Raw genomic sequence first — 10,000 nt, forward strand, 5'->3', positions numbered from 1 at the left:
ATATATATGTATATATGTGTATATATATATATATATATATATATATATATATATATATATATATATATATATATATTGCCACGAAGTGATCAAGCACTTGGTTATTACACAAATAATAATACCAAAAAGTTACCTCACTTCGACCAGATACTTGAAACCTCATAACAAATATATTAAGACTGAATACTCTAAAGGTACAGTGATCCCATAAAACTTACTTATCACTTGAGAAAGCAATGTAACTTTATCAAGTTATGGGTGAGGTAACAACTAACAAGCTATAAACAGACTAGTGGAAAATGGGCATCACTTCAACAAACACTATAACTGTTTCCCTGGCTCTATTTCACCTAGATATGTCTCAGGTGAACAAACAGATATATCACTTACCTTGTACACATTCATTAATTTCTCTAATTACTGGTGGTCAAAATGAAACGCTGTGCTTTTAAAACTTTAAACAAACAGATTTATTTCTAAGTTCAAAAGTTATATGCAGAGTTCACAATCTCAAAAAGATTTATTATTAATTGATAACAGTGTAAGATTTAAGTATTTCTTAATCAAGTTTAATTCACAAAACTTTAATTTATTAAGAAAGCAATTTGGTTAAGTGAGATTCAAACCATTAACTATCACTCAAGTTTTAAACATATACCTGATTAATCAAACCCAGCACAAGTGTTCACTAAAACATTAATAAATGGAAGTCAATACAAGTAATCACTGAAATTTCAATAATAAGTATGCACTGACAAAATGCTAAGTAATCACCAGCACAAAACGTTGTAACACACTGTGCAATTTAAAATTAGAGCAACATGTTAACACAGACATATAACAATAAAGTATGCAAAATGGAAATATACCAACAACAATTTCCTAAGACAAAAACATGTTTAAAGATTACATCAATCTTTCAAAAGATTACCTTCACTTTTAAAAAAGGTTAAACTCACGTTTTACTAAGACTTTCTCAAAGACAACACTGCTAAGTCACAATGACATACACAATGATATATAATTAGCAGCAAGACACATTAGAACTCACTATAAGAAATATTATTCATCTCTTATCAAAATCTACCTAGGACATCACTTTAACTCTTTATGTAACAAAAACCAGTAAACATCACATCACCTTTTTACCAGTATTACACTTTCCACAATGCTTGCACAATATAAACACTTTAGATCACCTCTTACAATTACAGACTACAGAATTGTTGAGATGCGCACATACAGATGGTAACTACTCAGATATAAATAATTGTGATGACCAAAACATTGAATCTAACGAAAATCAAGGCGCTTATACTTATAACTATAACAATGTAGTAATGATTTGTGAAAGTGAAGGGAAAATACTAAATGAAGTATTGCTCTTAGATAATTAGATAAATAAATAAATCAGATATAATCAGTGTAATAGAAGTAACAGAAGAAACCACTGGAGATGCAGAACTTTGCTATTTTTCAGACATAGAAGAAGAAGAAGAAATATGTTGTGTTAGCACATTTGATGATAATAAAGTACAATTTATACTCAACAGAACAGTAACTTTGTATCCAAAATGTTTAACAAAAATATATTTGAGATCAAAAGAGGATGTAAAGGATAAGGATATTCTATTATTGAATGAAGAATTGCCAGATATTGTCAGAAAGGATAATTCCCTCGTCCACATGAATGGTGATAACTGCGAAGTTTATGTCCAAAACTATTCAGATAACAGACTAACACTATACGCAGGCATTGTCTTTTGCATAGGGATTCCTATTAACAACCCTTTACTAACAATAGAAGAAAAAGTTTTTTTCTCTATAAATGGTCAAAACTCTCAAATAAATCAAGAAGTAAATAAAACAGATTTTCCAGAAAATAGACACAAGTTAATTCAGGTGTTAGAGAAATACAGAAATGTAATAGCTCTAGAGGGAGAAAAACTAGGAGGAACAAATGTTCTACAACATAGAATTTTGTTAGATGATGGAGCCAAGCCATTTTTTATTCCTAATTACTGATTACCAATAAGCCAGAGGAAACGAAAAGAGATGGAGTAGTAACTCCTTCTAAATCTCCACATAATTCCCCATTGTTACTTGTTCCAAAGAAGGATGGTAGTTGGAGACTTTTAATAGATTACAGGAAGTTAAATTCCAACACAGTTCCAGATAGAATGCCGATGCCGGTAATTCAAGATATGTTACCTCAGTTAGGAGGAGCCAAATATTTTTATCCTTAGATTTGCTTAGTGGATATTGGAAAGTACCTCTAGATGAAGAATCGAAACAATTCACAGCCTTCAGCACACGTAAGAACATTTACAGTTTGAAGTAATGCCATTTGGACTCACATCAGCCTCATTAACATTTGTCAGATTAGTGTTACAAATTCTAGGAGATATAGAAAATGTTGAAAATTAAAGAAATGTCAATTCCTGATGAAATCCTTAGAATACTTGGGTCATGTAATTAGTGAAGATGGACTGCGCATGCAGGCACATAAAATAAAGACAATAATTGATTACCCAGCTCCCACTAATTTGAAAGCATTAAGAAGGTTCCTAGGTATGGCAGGTTATTATAGACCTTTTATAAAGGGTTTTGCTACTATAGCCAAACCTTTGACAGAACTAACCAAGAAGGATGTTAATTATGAATGGAAGGATGAACAAGAAACAGCCCTTCAAACACTAAAGAGCAAAATGACCAGGAACCCTGTTTTAGTCTACCCAGGTTTTTCCAAAGACTTTTACTTAGCTTGTGATGACTCAAGTACAGGGCTAGGAGCTGTATTGTTGCTAAAGGCAAAAACTAGAATGAGGGCAGTACATTATGCTAGTAGAGTTTTAAACCAAGCAGAAAGAAACTATAGTACCACAGAAAGAAAGTGTTTAGCTTTATATTGGGGTCTAAAGAAATTTAGACATACTTTTAGGTCATAAGGAAATGTGCTTACTGATCATAAACCCATTTGTGACTTATTTAAAAAGAGAGCCTTTACCAACAACATGAAGTACAGTACGATAGATGGTTCATTAGTGTATTAGAATTTGCTCCAGAACTCAGATATATTCCAGGGAAATTTAACACCTTGGCAGATGTATTATCCAGATCTCAAGAAGAAACAGAAAAATGTATTACCACTAATAGCTTTTGTTTTAGTTGTCAAGTAGTAGATTTAGATCTAGAAAGAGTAAAAATACAACAAGAAAAAGATGCAGAAATCAGACAAATACTAGGACAGTTAATGCTAGATGAATCCTTAAAACTTGATTTTCAATTAATAATGGATTGTTGTATAAAACGCCAACAGAGAAGAATGGTTGTTCTCGACTACACATACCAAAAACACTAATCAGAGAAGTTTTAGAACTAACACACTCATTTAAGTTAGCAGGACATCCAGGAATTAAAAAGACAAGCAGAATCATAACCAGAAATTATTTTTGGCCAAATTGTAGTGAAGATGCCAAAAACTTTGTACAAAACTGTATAGTTTGTAATCAACCCAAAGGTAACGTAAATCTTAAAGGTCCACTTGAAAAATATCCATCAGAATTAAATCCATTTCAAGTAGTAACTATGGGTTTTTTAGGTCCATTTCCAAGGACTGTTAGAGGAAATAAACAAATAATAGTCTTCCTAGACTATCTAACTAGATATATAGAAATCGTACCAGTAAGAAACAGAGATACAGCCACAGTAGCAGAAGCTCTTAAATGTAGAATTATCACAAGGCATTCATAACCACAAGTTCTTTCTGATAATGCTGCTGAATTTATTAGAGATCTTTTAAAGAAAATATGTGAATTTTATTAAATAAATAAGTGTCAAATAACCGCTTATAAACCAAGTTCTAATGGAGCAGTAGAACGAACTAATCGTAAAATAAAGGAATCCTGAAGACTTTAGTGAGCCCACGGACAGAAGACTGGGACTTAGGAATAGAAGATGTACAGTTCACATTGAATAATACTGTAACTGAGACAATATGAGAATCCCCACATTATTTGCTATATGGTTATCAAAAAAGAATGCCTAACACATTGTTAGACAATGCAACACCACCCAGACATACTTATAACTATGATGACTATGTTGCATGGAAGACCAGACGTACTTACGAGACAAGCAGGAAAACAAGGGCAAAATTAAAATAGGCTTATAACACTCATGCCAAATATTATAATAAAAGTACCATTAAACCAGACATTACAGTAGGTACTCAAATTTATGTACAAAATCATGTTCTAGAAGGGCCAAATGTAAAGGTTTCTCCCAAATTCACTGGACCATATAGAATTGTAGAAGTGTTAAAATTAAACAAATATAGAGTAATTAATGAAAGTGATCTAAAGGAAAAAGTAGTTCAGTGGAATCATATAAAAGTAGTGAAAACAGATCCAAGGTCCACTGAAGTTATAGATAACATAAGACATGAAAATGGTGTAGACAATGTTGTGAACAAAAAAATATAATCTACGAAACAGACAGAGTTAAATATGTATATATGTGTATATATTGATGTTGGTCTGAAAATATCATATATATAATGTATGTAGTGAAACCTATATATAAAGAAAATCTGATAAAAGTCTATTCTTACAGATGCAAAAATGTGGCTCATCATAGCATTAGTCATAATTGGACTCATCTCTTCAGAGGTGGAGATAAGAAAGAGGTCATTGTTAAAGAGACATGGAAAAGTCAAAATGATCAAAGACTTAGAAATCATTAGTATAGACATAACCACAGTATTAAATAGTGAGAAAACATTATATGCAATTCAAAGGGACATTAAATCAATCCTACAGAAGGGTGATAATAAGAGTGTTATTCACTTGTTAGAAAAAATAAACACAGAAATAGAAAGTACAGTGAACAAAAGATCAAAGAGATCCCTCTTACCCTTCACTGGAACTGCTTTGAACACATTGTTTGGAGTTGCTGCCGAAGCAAATGTAAAACAGGAAAAAGAAAGAATAGACAGACTGGAAAAGTGGGCAGCAGCAAGAGGCACCGTGATAAATAAAGTGATTACATCACACAATCAAAATGCAGAACAAATAGAAAAACTGAACAATTTTATAAATCAAGTCAATCAGAATGTAACAAAAGAACTGAATAAGTTGGAAAACATACAGTTTTTAAATACATTTGCTCTAGAAAGTGGAGTGATATTACAGGAACATAAAAACTCATTAAATGCCATTTTGCTTGCTCATAAAGGTATTTTGAGCCCAACACTAATCATTCCTAAAGAATTAGAAGACATTATTAAGTTTTGCATCATGGAAAAACACTTTCAGTCACTTGTGGAAGATGTATTCATGCACTACAATTTAATAAGTGCCAAAGTGCTTTATGATAAAATTATTTTAGTTGTGCCTTTCAATACTAGGATCACAAACACATTAATCACTGTGTACCCATTTCCTATCATAGTTAATAATAAGGTAATCATTCAAAAGGAAACAGTCAGGCATTTTGCATTACAGGAACACGCTCTACTATTGTCATTCTTCACTGATAAACAATTTAATGAGTGTATTCTGTTAAAAGAACAAGAATATGTATGTAATTTTGATAACCTGTACAAGAATACTGTGTTTAAGAAATTGTGTTAAACCAAAACCAAGAAAAAGATGTACGTACCACAAACTATGATAAACATTTTGAAGCATTTATAATTAATCAAGAAATCTTTGTATTTTCACTAAATACTGTTGTAGTTGAATTAAATGTCACAACATTAGTACAGAAATAAAGATAGGGTTCATCTTTTCACAACATATAAATTCAACAAACATTTGCCATATAAGAATTACTAAAATAGATTAATTTAAGTTGTCTCAGTTAAAATTAAGGGAGCTTGAAAATTTGAACTATGTTGATGAATATTTCCACTATAAAGAAACTGTTTCCCCAATTTTAACATTAGTAAATATAGTGGTAATAGTAATAACTGTTATTTTGTTTATCCTAGTAGTGAGAAATCTTATTATCAGAAAAATACAAGGGATATTGACAGAACTCAACAATAACAATAATTGACAATTGATGTTAACATTATTTTTTACATGATAAAAAGTTCATATGTTTATCGTTCATGCATTCATTTAATATACTTATGAATTAATATACTTATGATTTGATATATTTGATATTTTAATGTGATTATTTTTTTTAGAATGTTTTAATGAACTCATGTCTTTTCCTCCACAATTGGAGAAACAATTTTTATTATGTACATTATTACATTTTATTGCCAATTTAATTATTACTATTGTATCCATTTATTATGTTTAGTTAAACATTGAAGACAATATTTGGTTGGTGACCGAGTGATGTAATGATAGCTAGGAGGATATTAATTAGGAATAGCGTAAATGTAAGAGAGAGAAATAGAAATGAGAGAGAACCAGTGATAGATAGAAAGAGAATGAATAATAATGAAATGAGAGAGAGAGAGAGAGAGAGAGAGAGAGAGAGAGAGAGAAGAGAGAGAGAGAGAGAAATAATAAGGAAACAAGAGACAGAGGGAGTAACAACACTTCCTGTGCTGTGATTACGTAGCAAAAGATTGGCGTGAGTTTAATAAAAGGCAATCATTAAGGAATGTTTAAACGTCTCACCTGTGAGCTTACCTTTCAACTCTCGCCGGAAAATAAAGACTTCCGGTGACGTCATTAGTCCCTCCTACGAAGGAGGGGATTAATTCATCTAATTACACCCAAAGGGACGTCGTTAGATAAGTTCCAACCACTTAGGACGTCTAACAAGGAGGGACAAGAAGCAATGGTCTGCCTATTGTGGGATGGGCATTTCCTTTTCAAGAACCTTCAAGAAGGCAAGGAGGAAGGGAAGAGAAGCAGAACAGAAGATAGATAGAGAGAAGCAGAAAGAAGATCCAAGATCCTTAGTGGAGTGAGGTCGTGAGTCTCACCAGTTGTGGGTTAAGAACATTCAAGATAGGCTCATACTTTGATTTGTATTTGTACTACTTAACTTGTATATATATTTAATTTGTATATGTACAGTGTTATTTTTACCAGTGGTTAATGAAGTAAGAAAGCTGCACTGTGTCTTCCTAAACCGCCTGGAACTCATTTGCTACTATAACAACAAAGCCAGAAACGATAAAGCAGCTAGAAAAGAAATAATAAACTTCTTTACATGATCTTTTTATATTGACAAATGTTAAGCCACAAACATAGTTCAATATCGAATGCACTTAACTTTGGGAATAATTTACACCAAAGGGGATTATAATTTCTGAGTGCTTTCGTGCCGGCCAGGAGTCGGACCATAGTCTGGTTTAGAAATAACGATAGATAGTGACTTTGACCACACGCATATTTATTGCTCTCTCTCTCTCTCTCTCTCTCTCTCTCTCTCTCTCTCTCTATATATATATATATATATATATATATATATATATATATATATATATATATATATATATATATATATATATGTAAAGGTACTCCGCCATATCTAATGGGGACCTACGAGTATCACAGGATTTCTGCAATGTCCTCCTTCAGTCCTTGTGCTTTTTCCAAAACGTTACGCTGACGGCTACGCCCACGGATCCTAGCAACATACCGATGGCAATTAACACGTAGAGGAGAATAAAATCTTGGTGATCAGAAGAACGGCTCACAGGAGATAGCAGGTCCAATGTTGCAATAGCGTTTTCGACGGGCCTACTGTAGGGAATTGTCAGACCTTGAAGCCTGGTGTTACCCCACGACGTGTTGATGAAGAAATTACGCCCACGGATGATAGTAAACATAGCTCGGATGAAGAGCGACGACGTTGTTGCAATGCAGCCATCATTAACGACGAACATGTGTCCTGATGCCCTAGTACCGTCTGGGCAAATGACGCTGTATGCTTCCGCAGAGAAGACGAATGCCGTGCCATTCAAGAGCCTGTGACGAAACTGATTGTCGTTATACCTGACTAAACCATCCAAACAATGTTCACGTGTATGGGGAGAGGTTCTGTTAAGTACCAAGTCCAATTCGCATGAACCCAAGGACATATTTGATACATTCCTGAATTCAAACAAATCGATCCTGCACACCACATTATCCATAACATCATAGCAATCATTTAACAGTGCTTGGTCTCTGACTACCGTAAAGTTTCCTCATTGGCGGAAACCAATACTAGAGCTGACAGGTTATTAATAATAGGTGTCGCGACGTTAGATACATACGTAGGAAAAGGCGAAATCTTATACGCTTTCCACGCATCTGATGGGTTAAAGGGAATGTCAATTACAATCTTATCAAGGTCGACTTTAACTGTGATCAAACTGTAATAAAATTCAACCTTATGAAAAGCTACTACTGGAACATAACGCATTCTATCACGAGCATTACTGATAATTTGGGCAAGATCTTTAATCGGTAACAAATGAGGAGACAACACGCCCTTAGCAGCAAGTGTTATGGCCTCCACATAGTCCTTTGATTTTTCAATAAAGCTTGAAACTCTCGAGGATACATGCTCAATTTTAGCATGATAATACATCAAAGTTGCTAACAAAACTTGAGTGTCATGAACCTGATTGAAACGTCGTGATTGTTCATTTACTTTACTGATTACGCCGTTCAAAGCTTGAATTTGCTTGTTTAGTTCTCCTGCTAATACCTCTTGTTGATGTTCCAGATTTTCGATTTTAACCCCGTGATCGCGAAGTTTCAAACGATTTGAAATCCCTAAACCAAGACCAGCTACGGAACCAACCAAATTTAATGCCGCTAAAACAAGTGGGTTACGCCTTTCTGTAGCGTCATGAGGCATTGACCACATAAGCAAATCACGAGCTAAGATTTCAGCTTCGCATATTTTATTCCTTAATTCCCAGAAAAGCATATTAATTGTGTCACTGACTTGATTAGGCGACGTTGGATCATTGCTAGATAAGTATGATTTATGCAAATCTTCAAGGGATTGAGCAAAAAGAGTCAATTCTGATTTCAGAGCTAGTACTTCATTTTCGCTAGTAAAAATGGCGTTCATATTGACTTCTAAAACTATGTTACTGTCAGTTAGAAAGAAATTATTCATTTCCTCTACAATAGAACCATGATGTAAAGTTATTTCAGAACACTTCCCAGCCACAAGAAACATTGATAGGAATAATGCGTGGTATAATTTGACAAGCTTCATGTTGGCGCCTGCAAAAAAAAAAAATAATTTGTAAATAATGTATATAAAAAAAACATTGTACCACTCAAATGATATATATAAAATATTTCTCACAATAATTAATTTTTTCATAACAAACCATTGTCTTAAGCTCTCACATGAGAGATAGATACCGTTCGAACATCCGTTGTATCGGACTGATTCCGAATTTTAAGTCGGTTACCCACTAAAACTTCTAAAACTGTGAAAGGACCTTCAAATTTAGGCAATAATTTCCAATTTAGCCCTTTCCTAACATAAACCTGTACATATACTGTATCTCCTTCTTGGTAAGGCTTTGTGACCTTAGCTTTTTTATCATGTGCGTTCTTCATTAACACTTGAGCCTGTAAGAGGTTTTGATAAAGTGTTTGAAATCTACTCCGGCTAACATCTATTATATCCTTCAATAGATCTGACAAACTAGTTGTCGGTGTCAAAATGTGGAAAGGTGACCTAGCAGGTATCCCAAACAGCTTCATGGGGAGACATACGGATTGAAGTATGATAATTGTTATTTAGGTACTGGACACAGTGGGTATTGCAATATCCCAGTTTGGGTCCATACCGCCTATGTTTACAAACAGTATGTCTAACACCTTTCTATTAACACGTTCGACCAAACCATTAGATTCAGGATGGTAGATCATCGTGTTGATTTTTTTTATTTGCAGAATCTCACACAATGAGTTAAGGAAGTGATTATTGAATTCTCCTCCCTAGTCGGAGATTATCATATTTGGGATCCCACGTCTGCATATATAGCACTCATAAAACTTCCTAGCACACT

General features: G+C 33.5%; 1 protein-coding gene across 3 annotated transcripts in view; it reads left to right on the forward strand.

Annotated features, from left to right (window-relative positions):
• Positions 1–10,000, forward strand: part of LOC136835931 (streptococcal hemagglutinin-like) — a 601,990-nt gene that overhangs the window by 33,230 nt on the left and 558,760 nt on the right. The window lies entirely within an intron of this gene.

Source organism: Macrobrachium rosenbergii, chromosome 55 (assembly GCF_040412425.1).
Source record: "Macrobrachium rosenbergii isolate ZJJX-2024 chromosome 55, ASM4041242v1, whole genome shotgun sequence".
Lineage (NCBI taxonomy): Eukaryota > Metazoa > Arthropoda > Malacostraca > Decapoda > Palaemonidae > Macrobrachium > Macrobrachium rosenbergii.